This window comes from Microcebus murinus, chromosome 9 (genome assembly GCF_040939455.1).
Source record: "Microcebus murinus isolate Inina chromosome 9, M.murinus_Inina_mat1.0, whole genome shotgun sequence".
NCBI lineage: Eukaryota > Metazoa > Chordata > Mammalia > Primates > Cheirogaleidae > Microcebus > Microcebus murinus.
In genome coordinates, this window is record NC_134112.1 from 47,682,665 (window position 1) to 47,700,655 (window position 17,991).

Genomic DNA, 17,991 nt, shown 5'->3' on the forward strand with positions numbered 1-17,991 from the left:
AGGCCTTAGATTTTTTTTTTTTAATCTTGTCAGTTTTTCCCTGATTTGTGTCCTTTATCCTAGCCCCCTCTGCTATATAAGCTTCTCAACGCTAATGCCCATAACGCCACCACCCACTGGTAGCAGCAGGCTGCTGGGCCACTGTGGGGTTCTCATTGCAGAGATTTACAATGCCCGCCATTATTCAGCGACTGTACGTGTTAACCCAGTGGCACAAGGTTGCTCCAACACCTTCCCCTCTGGTTTCTCTTTACTCTGGAGGCCAACGGCAACTATAGGAGTGCCGCCCTCCTGACTCTCACCGCTGCCTCGGCCAGCACACGCCGCGTCCTGCAACCTGGCGGAGCCGGAGCAGCCTCCGCTGCAAAAGACGAGAACGGTGGGCAATTATGGAACCGAGAGGATGTCCACCGCCACATTTTAAAACTTAAAAATTCTTTCTCAAATGTGTTTCTTTGGCCTCGTGTAGATAGCAACCCTCCATCCCCTTCTTTCTTCTATTAAAAGCTTGCGTGATTAAATCAACTCAGGAGCACAGTCGAGCTCTAAAACATGAGGAGCCTGCCGGGCGTGACCTCAACAACGGGCACCTGAGCTAGCATAGCTGTTTGGAAGTGGAACGGTGCCAAACACTTTGCTCCCTCAAAATACTTCCCTGGAACAAGTTATTCTTTTCACACTTCCATAATCCTAATCAGTGTCCAGGGTAATTTATGGCTCCCATTCAACCTAGAAATTTGCATATTATCCCTAGTTTGGCTACTGCGAGTCTACCTCTGTGCAATCTTCTGTCCCTGGATCCACTGGTGGTGGCAGTGACTGAAAATTCACTTGCCTTTGGCGTAGGTGGCTCACTGCTTTATAGGCAGCAGAAGCAGCAGCTAGGGGCTGAAGAGTGGTGGCTCTCATAGCTTTTTTGGAGTGGAATATGCATCAGCTGAGAGCACTTACATCTTGTTTCGTCTGGATGTTCCTTTGTGAGGGAAGGGCTTACAAACCGTGAAGTCACAGAGGTTATTAGAGGAGAAGATCAAGGGAAGGAAAACTGGAACTGCTTCTGGTGGGTAAGGGTCTGCCCCGGGGGAAAGCCAGGAGTCCTGGGTCCTCTTTAAATGGGAAATGAGCTTATAAACACTTTAAAATCACCAAATATTCTATCTATGAGTTGATGACTATATCTAAATAAATTAGCAATTTATCAAATCAGAGGGGTTTGTTTGGGGTTATGACAGATCTGACAAGAAGGAAAACGCAATGATGGAAAAGGGACCGGCCACTCAAGTTGGCACTGCCAATCCAAACGTGGGATCCCAAGAGTACTCTGCCCATTAAGAGGCAGACACCCCCTAAGTGGTGTTCGGGGCAGTAAGAGAACAGTCATACTTCTGGCGGAAGGTCTGCATGCTGAAGCTTTGGTTTGTGTTAAGTGGAGGGTAATCGACTCACCTCATCCTAGGATATGTGCAAAAAATAGAGAGGGAGCCAATAAAAGATAAATAGTATTGTCATTAAACAAAACCAGAAAGGCTCCAGATGCATCTGAGATAGGCAGAACATGTGGTGAACATCAGGAAGGAGCCAGGGGAATCGCGAAGAGCTTGTGTAGCTCAGGATTTGTTTTGCACGGCCCCTGCTCCTTATATTTAGCATAGCAAGTCAAGGAAAGGAGAGGGTTTAACAGACTCCTGGAACATTCCAGCTAACTCACTCCTTCCCACAAATTGTGTATTTTGGATCTTTTTTCTCCCTTTCAGAATGGTTGCAGTTGAAGAGTTTTTAAGACAATGTTTCTTTGGTATGGTATATGGTCTTGTGGGGTACCTGTCAAGAAGATGTACCAAGAAGATGTATGGAGATTCTGCTATACTTTATTCCATATCATGTTACAAGAAAACAACAGTGACAGCTGACAAACCATTACATCTTTCATAATACAGACAAATTACAATGGGTAACAAATATGCAACATGTATTATTCCATTCTCCTTGCTATATCTCATTTTGAAGTATAATAGTTTTCTGAATGATGCTAGCACGTTTCTTAGGTACCAACCCCCTGTTAGAAAGTACACATCTCAGTGCATCATATGAAAAAAGAAAAAAAAAAAAAAGATAAAAAATCCACTCCCAGCTAGAGAATGTAGATTTTGTATATGTCTCTAAAATATGCTGCTATGAGAAAAGGAATGAGCATAGGAGATTGCTTATTTTATTGAAGTTTTTTTAAAATTTTATTTTACTTCTTTTTTTGGTGTATGAGAAAATTACAAGGCAGTAACATATATAGTTTTCTCTGCCTACAAGCCAGTAAAGGAGATGGAAGTTATGTGCAGTTATGCAGCATATTCCTATGTATAGGAGGCAGGCAATAATCTACCCCAGTATGTACAGCCTGAACATCCTCTTATATAACAAAGATTACAAAACCAATAATATTCACAGATGAGTATCTTATATAGATGCATAACCTAGGGTATTGATTATATTGGCTGTCATATACACTCTGAGGAAAGGATACCAAGAGGCCTTGCTTTCCCTGCAAGCCCGGAGGCTCCCCTAGAAACTTTTCTAATCACTCTTGGGAGGTAGAAATAGCTTCTCACCCTTGCATCAGTGGATGGACAGCCACTCCTGCTTTCTGTCCCCTATTTTCTGCTGAGTGCCGCAAACATTTTTTATGTCCTATATATGTTGTATTTTTAAGTCAACCAAACTGTTCTTTTAAGAAAATGAAAATTAAATCTCAAATCTCCTTTCAGAATACTGTGTGCAGTGATGTCCTGTTGATACAATCACCTTGTTAAGTTATTCGTACTATTCTTGCCAGCTGTTTGAATTCAAGCTATTCCTTCATATAAAAATAATCTCACAAAACATTCCAGTGCTTTCTCAATAGAATAAATCTGCTAATGAATACAGAATGTATGGATTTTCATGACTGCCCTCAGAGAGGGTAGGAGAGAAAAAGAAGGGGAGGGAAAATGTGCTTGCAAATAGGAGAGGAAAGAGGGGAGAGATAAAGATTTTATATATATATGGAGAAGGAGAGAGAGAGAGAGAGAGAGAGAGAGAGAGAGAGAGAGAGAGAAACAAACCTTGGATCTTGTATGGATGGCAAAGACGGGGAACTCAAAACCTCCTAACCTTCTGAGAAGTATTTCTCTGTAATAAAACAGATTTCTCCCCCCAACTGAGTACCATTATATTTCACTTCCCAAGAGAAGCTGCCTGTAAAAGGGACATATATCTCTAATAGCCCTAATTGAGGTCTTTCAACATTAAATATTTGCAAATTTTCAAGTTAGAAACCTTATTAAATAGCAAGATTTAATTAGTTGCTCTTGATTTAAACTTAGTGAAATACAAAAGTCATGCCTTCCCCCCCAAATGAATGATTCAAAATAAATCACCGGGAAGTCCATTTTTGATAGCATGTAAAGGTTTCCCCCTACATTTACTTTAAGAAATCCTAATTTAAGTATACTTTAAATCAAAATACCTCTAAAAAGTTCCAGTGGGTTGGAATGTATGAAAGAGGAATGAAAAAGATTTCTAGGTAGCAAACAGTAAACATTCTAACCTTGGGTGGCTTTTGCTCTCTTTAAAATCAATCAGTAAGGAACTCCTTGCTTATTTAGCACTTATAAATTTACAAGGAACACTACATTTGGATAGGATGAATTATGACCTTGACATATCTACTCACACCTCCCTCCAGAGATAGTACCATTTTAAAGTTTAGGAATTCTGGGCCCAATTTCCTAGGTGTATTGGGTTTGCCTACAGAAAAGTTTTTCTCTCACCCTACTCTCAGAGAAAGTCCTTGTCAAACTGGCACATAATTCCTGGTCTTGATCCTAAAAAAGTGTGACACATGTCAAGCTCTTAGTCTCTCCTTTCTGACTAATAAGGAAAATGTAAAACAATGTACACAAAGGTATTTCCATAGGAATTTGTGTCCAGAGGAGCTAGGTTTCATGCTTTAGATGAAATTTCCTAACTGCCCCTTGGCCGCAGTGTTACAGGGGATTCTGCAGCGAGGCCTGCCCCCCTGTGAGCGGGCCTGCCCCAGGCTGCTCTCCCTCCAGCACAAAGCACGGTACATGGGTGCATGGCCCGGCCACTTTTCCCCAATGTCACATGCTCACCTTCATCCTCCAAGGCCCCTCAACTCCTTAAACAAGGAGTTTCCTTTTTCCATCTTTAAAGCAAGATTCTTGCATTGTTTCTAAAACCTGCATTTGAACAGCTATTCCAGGAGACTCTTTAAGGAATCCAATGATGTCTTCCAATCAGCTTGGAATTTTCTAAAAAAATGTAATTTTTCTGAAGGTGCTTTTGTTGTGAGTGAGCAAACTTTCAACTGGATCAAGCCAAGGTTGCTTTCAGGGCTCATCCAACAGATATGATTCTTTTGCACCCAAGTTTGAAACATTCTGTTCCTCACTTTCTCCACTTAGAAACTACAAAGTGAAACAGAGTGGATGGAAAAAAAAAAAAATAAGATGTTGACAAGACCCAGACTACATGTAAAAAGTTACCTCCATTTCCAGAGGTTGAAAAGTAAGCAATTTATCCCTGTCTTTGTTCTTAATGTCTGATATTTGTTTCTTCACTTTCAACCTATTCAAAAAACAGCCATGCTATGTGGCCTGAAAATGCTAAGCAGATCCAATATCCTATATGAGTGCGGTTGTTTCCAAGAAAAAAACCCCACATTTGCAAATGTCCTCAAAAGGTAAGCAACAGGTGGGGGCCCCCCTGCCATCAGGGACCAAGCTGTCAAGTCAGAGGACAGGGGCTTGCTTTAGCAAAAAGTTTCCTTCCTGGTGGTTGCAAAATGTGCACTGCTCTCAAAGAAAACACGCATTGTTTTATGCCACTGTGTGGCTTTCAAGTACAGACATTACTGAAGAAGTGTGAACACCAAATGTGTTGTCTTAATGTATTTAAGACATGGCTGGTGAAAGCATAAAAACCTTTACAGAGACGCTGCGCTGCAGAGGGAAATCAAACAAAATCAAACACAAAAGACTGAAAAGAATACATGCCATGTATCAGTAAGCAAAGCTTAATCTTCACATAGTTCTTGGAAATCACAAGGTATCCAAATGCGTGCAAGGTTTTAAATAAATTGCAGAGAAAACAGGGTCTTGCCAGCTTCAATTTTCTTGTAAGTGAAATCCACCACAGGGAGCGAAAGGAAACTGATCCATGATTCCCTTCATATTATTGGCCACTTCATTAATGTTTGCTTTTTTTTTCCCTTTCCAGAATGATGAAAACTTCATCCTGGAAGGAGGAAAAGAGAAAACTGTTATTAAAAAAAAAAAAAAACTTACATCATTCATTTTTCCCAAATTACATGAGACATCAAAAATGGCCAGCCCAAAGTGAAATCACCAGTGTTCTCCACAGCCACCCCAAGAACAAAAATACCAGGCAGAATAGTCTACTTAACCAAAATAATTCTTTGTATAAGATAAATAAATGTTCTGACTGTATTTTCTTCTCTTAAAATAATTTAAGTCCATGAATTCAGCTGGTCTAACTTCCTCTTGGAAAGTTAGATAAAAAGAAATTCAGCAAATTTCCTTCCCCAAATCATTAGCAGTAATACTGGTCTTAATTAAGTGCCTGTAGCATCATACAGACCATTAAAAGCACATATCATCGTGTTCTTTTTATGAACATGAAATAGAAAAATGGATCACATGGATGCTTGTAAAAAAATTCAGCTGCATATAATTCCTCGGTTGCCTATTATCGGCTATTTCAGTTTCACCAGAATGAGAATTGGCCAGCGTGACCTGAATTGGCAGCCTCTCCCCAGCAGCCTGCATTCCACTGCACGTTTCCAGTGATGCCTGCCTCGAACCCCGTAACTGCTTGCAGGTGAATGGTTCAAGGAGAAGGAAGTCATGTTCACTCTGCTCCCCTGCACACTTGTTTTTAGCCCGTAAGCATTTTCATTGAGTCTCCAGGGTGGGAAAAGAATATCTTGCCAGGAAGGGTGAAGAGCAACACTCTCAGGTTCCAGTCACACGGCCGAGAAGAGATCCACCCATGAGCTGAACTGAGTCCCCGGACCAACTCATCCTCTGGGTTTAGAAGCTTGTGGTCACTGAGGACTGGTAAGACCTTCATGTTTCCATCCACAGGGCCACACTGTCACCTTCCTGGATGCAGAGCGAGTCTTGGATAGAATCTGATCCTATAGGGTTTGGCCATTTTTTTATTGAGACTTCACAGTGCAGGTGGCCTACTGCTGCCCACACAGGCTGTGGCATCACGGATGTCACCGTTGCACGGCAGCTCCTTAGCAATGTCTTGGCCAGAGAGCCAAGAAAGTTCCACTCTTACACTTAAGAACCATTAAAATAGCATCCTCCCCACATTCTACTCATTTCTCCCACTTAGTATGATGATTTTTTTTAAATTTAACTTTCCATTCTTTTTTATAAATCAAGGTGCAATTCAGATAACATAAAATTAACAATTTCAAAGTGTATAATTTAGTGGCATTTAGTGCATTCACAATGTTGTGTGCAACTACCATCTCTGTTTAGTTCCAACACATTTTTATCACCCCAAAGGAGGCCCTATGCTCTTTAAGCAGTCACTTCCCATCCTCCCCTTGCCTAAGCCCCTGGCAACCACTAATCTTTCCGTCTCTATGGATTTACCTAATTCTGGATATTTCATATAAATGGAATCATACAATATGTGGCCTACTGTATGTCTGGCTTCTTTCACTTAGCGTGATGTTTTTGAAGTTCACTCATGTTGTAGCAGTATCAGTATTGATTATTTTTATGGCTGAATAATATTCTATTGTCTGGATATAACATATTTTATTTATCCATTCATCAGGTGATGTATATCACCAAAAGGGTTGTTTTACCTTTTGGCTGCTGTCAATAGTTCTGCTATGAACATTCATGTACAAGTATTTGTTTGAATCCCTGTGTTCAATTCTTTTGGGTATATGCCTCGGAGTGGAATGACTGAGTCACATAGCAACTCTATGTTTAATTTTTTGAAAAAACTGCCAAACTGTTTTCCACAGTGGCTGCACCATTTCACATCCCCATCAGCAATGTATTATACAAGGGTTCCAATTTCTCCACATCCTTGCCCACACTTGTTTGCTCTTTTTTTTTTTTTTTAATTTGCAGCCATCTTAGTAGATGTGAACTTATTTGCATTTCCCTAATGATTAGTGATGTTGCACACCTTTTAATGTGGTTTTTGGCCATATGAATATCTTCTTTGGAGAAATATCTATTCAAGGCCTTTTCCATTTTTAAATTGGTTTTTTTTTGTTTTCCTGTTGTTAAGTTGTAGGAATTCTTTATACATTCTGGATATTAATCCTTTATCAGATACATGATTTACAAATATTTTCTCCTATTCCATAGGTTGCCTTTTCACTATGTTGGCTGTGTGCTTTGATGCACAAAAGTTTATTTTTTTATTTCGGCATATTATGGGGGTACAGATTTTAAGGTTTCAATAAATGTCCATTCCCCCCACAAGTCTGAGTTTCCAGCATGACTATCCCCCAGATGGTGCACATCTCACTCATTATGTATGTATATACCTGCCCTCCTCCCCCTGCCCAATACCCTATTACTGTAGTACCTATGTGTCCACTTAGGTGCTGCTCAGTTAATACCAGTTTGCTGGTGAGTGTATGTGGTGCTTGTTTTTCCATTCTTGGGAAACTACACTTAGTATTATAAGTCCAATTTATCCCTTTTTCTTTCGTTGCTTATACTTTTGGTACCATATCCAAAAAGGTTATGAAGATTTACCCCTCTATTTTCTTCTAAAAGTCTTAGAGTTTTAGCCCTTATGTTTAAATCTTTGATCTATTTTGAGTTAATTTTTGTATATGGTATGAGGTAGGGGTAACCCTTTATTCTTGAGAATCCCCTGTCCTCAGTGACTGAGCTGTATGTAAACAAAAGCCTTTCTCTTGAGTTTCTGGGAAAGGCCTGGGGGTGGATGGACACCACACATACGTTCTTTGCTACCACTAAATTCTAACTCCTCAGTTGTTATCTCAAATACTCGCTGCCTGTGGTACAGTTCTCCATGTGGCTCACCTGCTTGATTGCCCAAGATATGCCTTTATCCTACCTCTGTTTTTGTGAGTCACCACTCTAGCAAAATAATTACATGGGAACAACCCTCTTAGTCCTGATCCTACCCGTGTTCTTCCCAGGAAATGAAGAAAATCCACCTTTGCTCCCCCTGCTGCTCCATACACCTACACCTTCTGACTTCAGCCCATGACACTGAAGGGAGAGAGCACTGGTCCCCACAGCATTTCAAGCACATTTGTCCACAGGCACCTTCATTCAGTCCTCAACTCCACTACTTCCCTTGACGTTTTTATTAAACAGATGGCAAAAATGTTCTTTTCTTTCTACATAGCTTAAACAGCACTTGAGATTCCAGCTCTTCCAGGAAGTCTGCCCACCCCAGCCAAATGGGAGCTGGGGGTTTGTCCTGACGTCTGCGTGCCTAGGCGTGGAGTCCTACAGCTATGCTCAAAGGATGTCGCCTTTCCAGGCTCTCCTTCCCTCTACCGCTTGAATCAGCAGAATGGAGACCTGGTCCCATCTGGGCCTCCTGAACCAGAGACTTCACTTGGTCCCTCCTGAGGTGTGGAGACACTTCCTGTGAAGGAGCAAGTCAGGGGGCAAGTGGTGTCATTAGTTTATTTTTGAGCCGGAGTGTTTCGCTGTGTTGCCCAGGCTAGAGTGAGTGCCGTGGCATCAGCCTAGCTCCCAGCGACCTCAAACTCCTGGGCTCAAGCGATCCTACTGCCTCAGCCTCCCAAGTAGCTGGGACTCCAGGCATGTGCCACTATGCCCGGCTAATTTTTTCTAAATGTTTTTAGTTGTCCAGCTAATTTCTTTCTATTTTTAGCAGCAATGGGGTCTTGCTCTTACTCAGGCTGGTCTTGAACTTTCTATTTTTAGCAGAGATGGGGTCTTGCTCTTACTCAGGCTGGTCTTGTACTTTCTATTTTTAGCAGAGATGGGGTCTTGCTCTTACTCAGGCTGAGCTCAAAGGATCCGCCTGCCTTGGCCTCTCATTACGTTCTTGATTAAGTTTGATTTCATTGACCACTGTATCCTCAGAGCATAGTCCAGGCCTGGCTCAGGCATTCCATAAACAGTTGTTGAATGAATAGGAAGGGGAAAACTTGGGAGTGTCATGTTTCTCAGATGCAGCGTTCCCTAGGACACAGTCACCGAGGGCAAACGCGCTGCCCGTGCTCTTGCTGAAATAGCATGGTGCTGGGTACACAGCAGGCTGACCACAGATGAACCTCCATCTGTTGGCCAAACTTTCTTCTTTTTTTATTCCATGACATTCTACTTGAAGGAAATCATTTCATTTTTAGTATATGTGATTTCAGGTAATAATAAACTATGCTGTCACCAAAGTCAGTGGCATATCTATTACCCTATTGGGTTGATTTAAGACATCTTTCAGCCACTCATGGTGTGTGTCCTTGCCTTTGTCCTGATTCTTTGAGTGTAATCTCCAGGAAAATCACATGTACCTAACCTAGGGCATAAGCGGAATTGGATAATAAAGGATAATACATAATAACAGTAATTGGATAATAAACGGTGAACACAGTGATTATGATAAGTCTATTACTTGGGTTTGGGCTCAGACATTTAATGGAAGGAGCCAATAATGAGAGCAAAAGGGAGGTGCCAATGCGAGGTAGACTCTTTCCTGCCTCTGTGAGAAGACTCTGAATGGCCCCTACTGTGCTGACTACCCGGCCTGATGCTGTTCATAGCAGCATGGGATGCCGCCTCTCCCTCCTTGGGCAGCATTAGCTTCCATTTTCAATGAGTGCATATGAGGAAGTCCAGATTGTTGCTAGAAATCTTTTAAAAAATCTAAATGTAATCATGCATTTGATGGGTGAGGATTTATTTAGGTGGAAGGAGAGAGGGTATACGACAATCATAGGGAAGCAAAATACAGTATCAGTGCAAGTCTTGCCTTACATTTAAAAAATTATTAAAATATGCTGCATACACAATACAAATGAACGGTGAATGTGAATTATAAACTCAACCATGTGCACATCCTCTCACAGGTATTATAAACAATAAGATTAATGGATGCCATTTTTATCTTGCTTTCAGCTTTTACAATGTTCTTTCTCTAGAAATGAACGTTTTAAACAAGAAATTGGATTTGATTGATAAAATCCTTATTCAGAAATATCTACATAGAGCTTCTCAGCTATAAATATTAATTAATTGGATCGCCGGTACCCATAATGCAACTTTGTTCTGACCCATGTGCCCTATGAACTAGATATTTTTTTGGATTCAATTTTCTTAAAACCAACTGTCAGCATCATGTGATGGAAGAGATGAAAAATGAAAATGAGCAGTCCCGCTGTGCAGGTGGGTGACCTGTGGGAGAGAGTCTGCCTGGTAGGATTTTTACACGAACCATCAGACACAGACCAATTGATTAGATCATCTCATACCCGCCACCAACTAGGCTCAAGAGACTAATTAGAGAGAGTACTGCCTGCGCAGGCACCCCATTGACACCTAATTTGCTCAGCCAAAGCCTTTGGGGAAAATGTATTATCTCTGCAGCTGCACTTCATGCATTTCTGATTCGAGGCATAAGCAAGGAGTGCTTCATCACTCTTTTGAGCAAACTGAATGTAGAAGCCCTTAAGTGCTAAATGCAAGCAAACAGACCCAAATTAAAAATGAGCCAGGCTCTTTCTAATTCCCTCTGTGCTCCCTGTTAAATCTCTGTGTGTACATACACACACACACCCCTACACACACACATGCAGTTTACACACCAGAGGGACAACATAGCTGTGGACTGCTGCTCGGGATGCTTCGACGTGATCAGATGGCCTGTGTCTTATTGGCCTATTTACTCACTCTAAGGTTTTACGTTTGTTTTATTGTGTTTTTTTTTTTTTTTTTTTCTGCTGCATTGCCCCTACTGCTCCTTCTCAAAGTATTCTTTTTTCTGCAAGACGACTCTGGCACACATTTCCCCACCCCCCCACCCCCCCAAGCCTCACTGGAGATGAATGATTATTTTGCTTCCAAATTAAAACAACTGTAGGTTTTTCTTTTATCACGTAAATTGTGAGCAGGATATTCTCCAGGATGTATGCGAAGCTGTAGGGTAATCTGCTCATTTCTATTTCAGAGACTTCTTTGTAAATATGACTAACAAAGAAGGACAAAAATACTAAAATTGGACAGAAAGGAGGTTACCTCACAACAGCAAAGACAGTATAAAATTATAAAACAATGAGGTTCTCTTTAAGAAAAAAAAATGATGATCATTTGACTAAGTTTAGCTTTGTCTGTTTCTAAATTAGAATAAAACTAATTCCAACCTTCTCAAATGTAGAGTCCAAAATACTGGCATATAAGGAGGTAATTAAAGATAGGTATATAATTAACGACATGATTTTAAAGAAGGAAATAAAAATAAATAATCCAGGTAACATGGAAAAATTAGTGTTATCTTTGTGCCAAATCTAATGGATATGGGGAATGGGTTTCCATAATCTGGAATAAAAGACAAAAATAGGACTTGCAGCCGTAGTGTTCTATAGTGGACTTACTGATTTTATGCCTCTCCACCCACATGTTGGATGAATTATTTTACCCACATTTTCTGGTAAATTACAATTCTGCTTTGTAATTTTTCACATTTACCATATCCTTAAGAGAGTTCAATGAAGATTTTTAAAAAATCATTTTACCTGTCTGCTTTTTACACCAGCATTCAAAATTGGCCTTAATTGGGCACCTAGACACTCGGAGGATTCCAGTGGCCACAGGAGGAAATATTTTTCTGAAGGTACATGGAAAGTGGCTGTAGATGTTTGAGCATAGAAAATCAAGGCCTTAATTAAAATGGATAGCCCATTTGTAGAATTTGTTATAATTTTGTGGAGAACAGAGTTCAGAAAGCTTCCCTTCCCCAAGTACTGTGCCAATAAAGTTTCACATGAAAAATGTCCAGGAAAAAGAAAAGATGAACTTATAAGACGGAACCACTTTGAGTTTGATTTTGCTTAAAATACTAAGAAGAAAAAAAAATGTTTGTATCTAATTCATTTCAAGTAGAGTTTGCTATTATAAAGAATTAAGTCTACAAATAAAGTTGTTAAACCTTAAGCACCTAGGCAAGTACAAATCTGTCTGAAGTAAAAATATCAAATATATACACTCAAATATGTGTATATATACCTACACTCAAATATGTGTGTATACATGTATATACACACATATGTATGTGTGTGTATATATATATATATATACAACACATAGTCAAATTTTATACTATGGATTTTATATGAATGTTAGACTCAAAATGATACATTTTAAGCGTCATACTGAATTCAGAAAATCTAGGGACAGCTTATAATTTACTCATGTTTTTGAGTAAGTTGAATATGTTATGATTTGGATAGAAATACAGGTTTTTCTTTTAGAATATCTGAAATCAGTGTTTTCCAGTTTGTCTAATACTGCACTGAAGCTCCTTGGGGGGTGGGGTGAGAGACATGGTATGAAACAGAAGGAAGTAGAAGATTAGTCAAACCTACTTCTGTAACTTATTTCTGATTTATGATAATCATGCTTCTTCCTCCCAGAAGAGAACACATCTTTGAGACCAGCAAGAGAATATTAATTAAAATGAATGCAGAGATAGACAGGCTTTGTTTTAAGCTTAACAGAAGGTCCATCATTCAAAATAGCCCAAATCCTTTAAGTTGAAAGCTGTTTGGTAACATCCATATGGATGTACAATGCACTAATTGCAGCAACTTTGCACATTTTAAGCTTCATGCCAAAGTGGTGATTTTAATTAAAATTTTTTAGGCAAAGCTGTAAGTCTAACATTTCAAAACAAAGCATTTCTCACACAAGGAGACTGACTTAACATATCATTTTAATAATTATCATTATCAACGAACATTTATTGAAATCCTCATTAAAGACCAGGCATTAAATGATGTGTAATTAGCCTTGATTGAAAAGAATGCTTTATTTTAATGGTGTGACTATTTATTAAATCAGATTTATGCAAATGTAAAACACTGGTCATATTTTAGACACATATGGACAAAAGGATGGCAATTCTGGGATTACTTCCTGTATCAGTGAATGCCAAAACAAGTGCAGGAAAAGTACTGATTTAGATCCTTGTAGAATCATCAAGACACATTTTTTTAAAATCACTTAACATACGATAAATACGGTTTTTAAAAAAGATTTGTATATAAATATATACTGAAAAATATATTCACACATATAAATTGTGAGGTTTGAAGTATCTTATGAAATAATTTTATTGACATCTTTAAAAAAGATTAAATATATGTGTATCTTAAAATATTTATATATATATATATAAAAACTGTGAGGTTTCAACTAGTTCATTGAAATAATTTTAATGACAAGGTTAATAGAAAAGCCTTCACCAAAGGTGGCATATTCTTTTCAAAGATTTCATGTTACTTGAAGCTTTATTTGCTTAGCATACCTTTACAAGTGACTGGCTCCCAAGTGGGTATAAGTTAATTAAATAGGATTCTGACCCTTTAACCCTCCTTATATATTACAGTCCTACTAAACTATATTTAAATAAACCAAATGGAAAGTCATGTAACTCGGTAGTGTGTGCATTTTTTTATTTTACAACTCACACACACACAAATCTTATAAAACTACTTCTAAGTATTTGGCAGTTGGGGAAATACAAGGGTTCATGTCTGACTTTAATTAAAAGATTTGAGAGATGTGACTCCAATTTGGGTGGATTTTGTTTTTCTAAATTAAAACTTGTCTGGGATTATTGTCCAAAGTATTGAAGCACAGTAAGTTTTCATGCTTAAGGTTCTGAATTCAATATATACAATCACATACAATGTTGAACCTGTTTCATGAGCCATCTTATTTAGCAGAAATTTGTAAAACTATTATAAAATATTGATTTCTGTAGCATAAATCAGATCACATAAAAATGGGTAATAGAGAATGTTGTCAGCATGAACAAGAAGTTATGTTGGTTCACGGGAGATTTCTTTCCAGTGTTATTTTGAGCCATGGAGTAACAGTGCCATGAGCAAGACACATAAGCACAGTCGCATACAAGCTGAAGAGCCCAGAGTACTATCCATGCTGCCCAGTTACCCCACATGCTTCCTTTTGGCTCGGTTCAGCTGCATGCTCTGTCTTGGAATTAGCTGTTTACTGTACAGTTCTCCTGGATCCTTGAGCACTTTGCCCTTTTATCCAAAATTCAGCAAAGTCTCAACCCTTACATCAAGCTTCTTTCACCTGTAAACGGTGCTAGTATTTTTGTTAGTGTTTTTGCTGCTTTTCTGAGTGCTATGCTTACCAAGTTGAATATATTTAGAGGGGTCTACCCTTAGTCTCTTTCTCCCCATAAGCCCTACAATTTTTACTGTAGGATTCTGCAGAACACAGGTGGGAACACGCATATCACCTTATAGCAGAAATGTCTATTCTAGTGGGGACATATTCTGACACTGTCACAAAGTAACACACTGTGGACACTACTATGACATATCATTTCCACTCAGAAATGTCTGCAGACAGTGAGGAGGGTCTAACAAGTCCATGATAAGGGATGTGGATGCTGTACAGCCACCTCAGCTCCCCTCCAACTCTCTCCCGTGTAGCTGCTTCACAATACATAGTGCCAGTGAACAACTCTTGAACCAAAGTCATCACGGAATGTTGACCCATGGAAGCTGTCTATCTGCCACATGTACAGTCCTCCAATATGTACTCCCCACAAAATTATAATCTTATTTATTATCTTACAGTACTTTTTTTTTGAGACAGAGTCTCACTCTATACCCCTAGCTAGAGTGTAGTGGCTCCATCATAGCTCACAGCAACCTCAAACTCCTGGGCTCAAGCAATCCTCCTGCCTTGGCCTCCCGTGTAGCTGGGACTATAGGCATGAGCCACCATGCCTGGCTAATTTTTCTATTTTTTGTAGAGACGGGGTCTCACTCTTGCTCAGGCTGGTCTTGAACTCCTGAGCTCAAGCAATTCTCCTGACTCGGCCTTCCAGAATGCTAGGATTATAGGTATGAGCCAGTTCGCCCAGCCTATCTTAAAGTATTTTGATATTATTATTAATTATTCCATCATAACAAGTTGTTATATTTCAATAATATCCAAGATGGGCTCTGAAAGACAGAATTACGAAACACATATATCCTTATGAGAAATAAATACTAGCATTTTGTACTGTGTGGCATTTTCTCCTATACAAAGTACTTTCCTATTTATTCTCTCATTTAATAAAAGTGCCTGAAAAATAGGACCATGATCTTTAGAAGAGACTTCATAAACTGGGATTTATTTTTTTAGAAGTTCTAATACTTTAAGTCTTTGATTCAATGTCTTCTGGAATAGTGGCAGTAAGAGGTAGGTATATTGCACGTTTAAATATCCAAGGCATTCATGATAGAACCCACAACCTTTATAGGCACTAGGGTGACCAACTGGCTCAGACTGCCTGGACCAAGGAGGGTGTTCCCAGGATACAGGACTTTTGGTTTTAAAGTGGGCCAAACCAGAACAGGTTGGTCACCCTAACAGGAACAATAGTGACTTCCAAGTTTCTTATAAAAACAGAGGTACAAGGTTGGCACTTTACTATATGAGCTAAAATGAAAAATATGCTGCCACTCCACTCACTCTGAAAATGTGAGTCACAAAAGTCTTACAGATGTGAGACACTGAGAATAGAAAAAGTGAAAAGAAGATGGGAACTGAGCCAGCAGCTGTCTCTCTTCTCAACTCCCCAGACTATACAGGGATTTTTCACTTATCTCCTTGGAAGAGTCACAATCCTGACTCTGTGTTTTAGACTTTCTTCTTTGTGTTTTAAATTAAAATCATAGTGAATCATGCTCTGCTCTAATGAGGTTGTTGAATTTAAGACCATGAACTTGCTACTCACCACCATTCTCAGCTACACTTTTAGTAAATCCATCTATTTAAGCTCACACATGCCCATGCGGCGTGGCATGCAGGGGATAAGGCCACCACTCTGAAGTGACAAGAAGTGCAGAAGTTTCCTGGATCACCGCCAGAAACGGCCCCTGCTCTAAGGTCACCGGCGAAGGGGCAATACCATCAACTGTCCTGCCTAAATCAATTCAGGAAACATTTACTGAGCATCTATTCTTAAGCAAAGCACAGTGTTTACGGTGGAAGAGGACAGTAGGACAAGGACTATTTTATTAAATCAAGGTCCCAGTGGTGCTCTGGCACCGGCTTGACCTTGCTCAAGATTGCTGAATGTTGAAATTTTCAGGAATTTTGCAAACCAGTTGGTAAACATAGCCTTCCTTGAAATCAGCCACTGTGGGCGTATTTGCACCACAGGACACAGACAAACATGACCAATCAGGGCTTTTCTTCTTTCTTTCTGGAGAGACAACTATCACACATTTACCAACACACTGCTGCTTATCCTTAAGGAGCTGAAGATTTGAAGCAGGGAGACGGCTGGGACAAGAATTATCTATGGGTCAAAATGGGGAAGCTAAGTGCTACCCTAGAGGTAACAATGCGGTGAGGAAGGAGTGGGCTTTGAAAGATAAATAAAAGTTTAATGCCTAAAGAGGGAGCCTATTCTTTTTTTTTTTTTTTTTTTTGAGACAGTGTCACTCTGTTGCCCAAGCTAGAGTACTGTGGCGTCAGCCTAGCTCACAGCAACCTCAAACTCCTGGGCTCAAGTGATCCTCCTGCCTCAGCCTCCTGAGTAGCTGGAACTACAGGCATGCACCACCATGCCTGGCTAACTTTATTTTCTCTATATATTTTTAGTTGGGCAATTAATTTCTTTCTATTTTTAGTAGAGACGAGGTCTCACTCTTGCTCAGGCTGGTTTCGAACTCCTGGCCTTGAGCGATCCTCCTGCCTCGGCCTCCCAGAGTGCTAGGATTACAGGCGTGAGCCACTGTGCCCGGCAGAAGGATATTCTTGCACAGGCAAGGATTGTGGGAAGCAGTGAATGGCCAAGGGGCAGGCACATGTGTGCATGTCAGGATAGGGATGCAGGGAAGGCTGAAAGGTAGGTGAGGGTGGTGAAGCAGAGAGCTTATGTCCTGCTTAGGAGGTTGGGCTTTATCCTGGATGCACTGAGGAGGTATCAGAGGCTTTTTGAGCAGAGAATCCCAGGTTCCAATCCAAGGGCAGTCAGATACTTTGCACAGGTATGAAATCTTGACTTGCTACCGTGAAGTCTGTGGGTAAATAGTAGTCTTCTTTAGGAAGCCACCAAATCAGATACTACACCTGGTTCTTCAAATGACTATTGCGAATGTTCACAAAGTGCCAGGTTTTGTTACATTTAATGTTGAAACGTTTTATTCCACTGCTGAAAAATATTAAGCGGAAAATGATGACAAAGAAACCAAGCTTCTTCCAGAGGATCAAAATTTTCAAAATATAGCCCATGATGATAATTTGGACATTTTCATACACCAGAAAGATACTTTGGATACTTGACAAATACTTTGTTCACTTGTGTCTCTATTGTTGCCTACACATTTTTAAAAAGGAAAAAAAAATATGCATTAATAACTCCTGCCTTTACTACTCTGCTGTCCTTTATAATGCAAACATGATTTGCTGTTTTTGACTAACACACAACCTTAGACAGACTTTCTAATTGCAGTTAGGAATTCTGAAATACCATCAAATCTTTTAAAGAGCAATGACAATCAATTAGAAAGCGTCATCACTATACTCTTGTCTCGATTCACTGTGGTTACATGTCTTAAACTTGGAGTTTCAGCTCATTAAAAATGTGAAGCTTGTAATGTCTGATGAATAAGACATTCACATCAACACAATTGGTTTCCTCCTGGTATAAAACAATTAAAGTGTCAAC

At 39.7% G+C, this 17,991-nt stretch overlaps 1 protein-coding gene across 2 annotated transcripts in view; it reads right to left on the minus strand.

The window, feature by feature from the left end:
- Positions 1-1,852: 1,852 nt before the first annotated feature.
- The window catches only part of CDK14 (cyclin dependent kinase 14), a 542,302-nt gene continuing 526,163 nt past the window's right edge, over positions 1,853-17,991 (minus strand). For both annotated transcript variants that reach the window (XM_012779596.2, XM_012779601.2), the window contains one exon: positions 1,853-5,292. The gene's annotated coding sequence lies outside the window, so the exon portion shown is untranslated. The remainder of the gene's footprint in view (positions 5,293-17,991) is intronic.